Source organism: Palaemon carinicauda, chromosome 36 (assembly GCF_036898095.1).
Source record: "Palaemon carinicauda isolate YSFRI2023 chromosome 36, ASM3689809v2, whole genome shotgun sequence".
Taxonomy (NCBI): domain Eukaryota; kingdom Metazoa; phylum Arthropoda; class Malacostraca; order Decapoda; family Palaemonidae; genus Palaemon; species Palaemon carinicauda.
The window spans coordinates 14,665,348-14,670,347 of NC_090760.1; the positions used below are offsets into that span (position 1 = coordinate 14,665,348).

General features: G+C 33.6%; 1 non-coding gene across 1 annotated transcript; it reads right to left on the reverse strand.

Moving 5' to 3' along the window:
* Positions 1–3,701: 3,701 nt before the first annotated feature.
* TRNAV-CAC (transfer RNA valine (anticodon CAC)) lies at positions 3,702–3,774 on the reverse strand. The gene has a single exon. It is a non-coding gene; the product is annotated as a tRNA-Val (tRNA).
* Between the last annotated feature and the right edge of the window lie 1,226 nt (positions 3,775–5,000).

A 5,000-nucleotide genomic window follows, 5' to 3' on the forward strand; every position in this document is an offset into this window, starting at 1 on the left:
GCTCAGAAAAGTTTCCTGCTATCTGATTGGTTAATATTATCTTGTCCAACAAATCAGCGATCAGGAAACTTTTTCGAGCTAAAAGGGCACCCCTGCGAGTACGTGCAAATCTGCCTCACTAAAAAAATTTGACTATAGTTGGACATCGGCGCTGAATGGGTTTCCCGATCCCAGCGACTTGCCATATGGTCCAGAATTTTTCCCCTGCCATTTTCTTCATTCATTTAACTAGAAATTCTGCCTCAATGCCAACGTTATCATTAAAATTTTTTTGTGCCTGCATTATTGCATTTCAATCTATTGTTCTTTACCATGAGTGGAAAATGTCTAAAGGCCAGCCATCTTGTTATTGGAAAAATAATGCATAACTTTGATTTATGATGATTTAAGTGATGATCATAGTATATAAAATCATGAATATTTTTAACAATACAACAACAACAACAACAACAACAACAAAAAATGCAGCCGTTTCTAGTCCACTGCAGGTCAAAGACCATGTCCGACGTTTGGCAATTTTCATCTCTACACTGCTCAGTGCGGATTGGTGATGGTGGGAGATTTTTGTCTGATCGCTAAGAGCAAACCAACCTAGTATGGGTTGCTCTGACTAGTACAGATTTGTTGATCATGGCGATAGAAAAACCCTTTCACCTCGTTAAGGTATCTAATACCCACTTCTTATAACGAAGAATTAATGGTTTTGTAGTTTGAGGAGGATTGCAACGTTCATATACAGATACAGTTGGATTCATTAATTCCGATACACTTCACAAGAGGTAAGGAAACGTGTGGGAGCTGTACATTGCAGCAGGTAACGCTGTTTAGCAAAAGAGATACTGTTGGTAACGCTGTTTAGCAAAAGAGATACTGTTGGTAACGCTGTTTAGCAAAAGAGAAACTGTTGGTAACGCTGTTTAGCAAAAGAGATACTGTTGGTAACGCTGTTTAGCAAAAGAGATACTGTTGGTAACGCTGTTTAGCAAAAGAGATACTGTTGGTGACGCTGTTTAGCAAAAGAGATACTGTTGGTAACGCTGTTTAGCAAAAGAGAAACTGTTAGTAACGCTGTTTAGCAAAAGAGAAACTGTTGGCAACGCTGCCTGTAAAACAAGGTCGCAGAGTTTTATAAACACGTGATCAGAAGCATTCTTATTAATTTTACAAAGTGCTGTAAAGAGAAAATATATTATTTGCTTAATAGAATTTTGTGAAATTAATTAAAATGCTTTTGATCACGTGTCTACAGGCTCAGCGGCTCCGTTTTACAGGCAGCGTTGCCAACAGTTTCTCTGTTGCTAAATAGCTCTCAGACGTTTCCTTAGCTCGTGTGAAGTGTGTTGGAATTAAATGAAGCCAACTGTACCATTCCAGAGGCACCCAGGAGTGCATGATTTTATTCGTTCGATATAAAACCCATAGGATGTAAAGGTCGTTAGTTCACTAAAATATTTCATATTCATTACTCCTCATATATAGTTTATTTATTTCCTTATTTTCTTTCCTCACTGGCTTATTTCCCTTTGTTGTAGACCTTGGGTTTAGAGCATCTTGCTTTTCCAACAAGGCTTGGCTAGGCAAAATTGAACTGACATTAGTATATGTACCAAAGATTGGAATTTAGATATATATATATATATATATATATATATATATATATATATATATATATATATATATATATATGTATGTGTATGTGTATGTATGTGTATGTATGTATATATATATATATATATATATATATATATATATATATATATATTTATATATTTATATATATATATATATATATATATATATATATATATATATATATATATATATTCAGATATATGTATATATATATATATATATATATATTTATATATATATATATATATATTTAGATATATATGTCTATATGTATATTATATATATATATAGTATATATATATAGTAAATATACTATATATATATATATTTAGATATATATTTATATATATATATATATATATATATATATATATATATATTTAGATATATATATATATATATATATATATATATATATATAGATATATATATATATATATATATATATATATATATATATATATATATATATATATATATATATATATATATATATATATATATATATGTCTATATATATGTCTATATATATATATATATATATATATATATATATGTATATATATATATGTATATATATTTAACTTATCAGCAAGTGGTCAATCAGGTATAGAGTGATGTCCTGTGATATAACTATCACATTTGCTACGCTCGTGATAGCTTTATGTCAGACGTGGCTTCAGCACGAAATTATGAAAATACAGGATTAATAAAGTACTCTATTAATCCTGTAGAAAATTCACCCTAATCTACCATACTGTACCTGGAGGTGAATAGCGTAGCGATTGTAACGCACCCTATCAGCCTTTGCCAAAGATGTCCCACACTCTGAAGTGGCAGACACACGCCATGTTGCGCCTCAATATGTTCATTCTGTTCTTCTTTGTTTCTGTTTCCTTACTGGGCTACTTTCCCCATTGGTGCTACCTTTAAGAGTTGGGCTGTTAGTGCATCTCATGTGGATAGTCAATTCTTTTTAGTGAGGCAGATTTGCACCGACTCGCAGGGGTGCCCTTTTAGCCCGGAAAAGTTTCCTGATCGCTGATTGGTTGGACAAGATAATTCCAACCAATCAGATAGCAGGAAAGTTTTCCGAGCTAAAAGGGCACCGCTGCGTGTCCGTGCAAATACGTCTCATTAACAAAATTTAGTATAGTAATGTAGGCATTACTAGATATTTAATGCATCCCTTTTAGTCCTTAGTTTGCACCTACTTGTGTAGCTTTCTACTTTAGCTATGATTTTGCTTCCCTTCTTCCCTCTTGCTGTATATTCCATCTCCCATTTTACCTCGTAATGCAACTGCAGTTGCATCTATAATCAATTCTTTTTAGCGAGGCAGATTTGCACCGACTCGCAGGGGTGGTGCCCCTTTTAGCTCGGAAAAGTTTCCTGATCGCTGATTGGTTGGACAAGATAATTCCAACCAATCAGATAGCAGGAAATTTTTCCGAGCTAAAAGGGCACCGCTGAGAGTCTGTGCAAATTCTCCTCATTAAAAAAAATTTTGTATAGATGATGAATAGTCAAATGCTGAGTTACAAGGTTCAAGTTCAATCAATCCAATCCAATCCAATCGTACTGGGAGCTAGTCACACACACACACACACACACAGATTACCGAGAGTTTTAGCTATTTGATGAGACCCATAAAAAATAATCGATGACTTTATTGATATTTATGACGTCATTGAAGTCTTCGCTATTAACATTTCGATGAAGTTTTGCGATTGTGATTGATATACTATGACGTTTGGAGAAGTTCAATTGTCTACATTGAACGACAAGATTCGACGACCTTTGCGACGGCCATTCGACAACAATCGACGTCGACATTTCTCGACATACAGACTGCGCTGATCGACTATATTCGACGAGATTTATTTCTTGATCACGAGACAGAAACGTACTTTTACGTTGGTCACTCAAACGTTAGACGGTTTAGTGAACATCTTAAACGTTTCACAGTGGAATTTGGTTAATTTAATCCAAGAATGTAAAACGTTCAATTCAATAAACCTTTCCGTTTTAGCAAAGTAACAATTACAGGAAAAAAAAAAAGTTCCGACTGTTTCCGCCCGGGATCGAACCGGGGACCTTGCGCGTGTGAAGCGCACGTGATAACCACTACACTACGGAAACACTTAAAGATGAAGTAGATATAAATGTTCTTAAACGGAATCTAAACCTAAACAGGTGCACTTCTTAAGTTTTCTGTTAATCCCAGAAAAATACAAGACTTTCAATACGTCAGTATAATTTATTTTATCGATTACTGATTTGTTCGGGGATGGTTTTATTTGTATTGGTGTGTAGAGGTGGTCTGCCCAATTGTTTTCTCTCTGTTGAAATATGAGTTAACTTGATGATTTTCACATATATAAACACATGTACTGTGCTTATATATATATATATATATATATATATATATATATATATATATATATATATATATAAAATGTGGGTATATGTGTATATGTATATATAAATAGTTTTATATATATATATATATATATATATATATATATATATATATATATATATATATATATATATATATATATATATATATAATGTATGTATATATATATATATATATATATATATATATATATATATATATATATATATATATATATATATATATATATATATATATATATATATATACATACACACACACACACACACACACACACACACACACATATATATATATATATATATATATATATATATATATATATATATATATATGAGTGAGGGAGAGATATGCTTACAAAGGACACCGCCTTTAACAAATGTCACAATCAAGCAACATTAAAAGCAAAATGTCAAGCAACACTTTACTGTGACCCTTTACTTCACCTAACCATGATATAACCAACTAGTAAAAAAGAGAAGATTAAAAGGAAAAGGAAGGTTAATAAAGAAAAGAATAAAAAAAAAATACTCGTGTGAGGTCTATCTCAGTAGATAAGAAGAAACAACCGAATTGGAGACATTTCTAACTAGTGATCTTGCCAGGGGGGGGGGGGGGGTTGTAAGAAGGGGGTGGTTCTTTGCGGGGGGGGGGGGGGGGTTCTTGGGATAGGGGAAGGTGGTGGGATTATAGGGAGGCAATGAGGTAGGGGGTAGGGAAGGGGAGTGCCACGAAGATAAGAGACCCTACACAAGACCTCAACAATGTGGCTCTCTCTCTCTCTCTCTCTCTCTCTCTCTCTCTCTCTCCCCCTTCCCCAAATGAACCCCCCTCCCCATCCTCGGTGTTCCTCCTCACTCCCTCCACGGTCTCCCTCCTCACTATGGCAGGGAGATTCGTCCATGTGGTTGTAATCTTTTCTTTTGTTTAATCTACAGGAAAATGC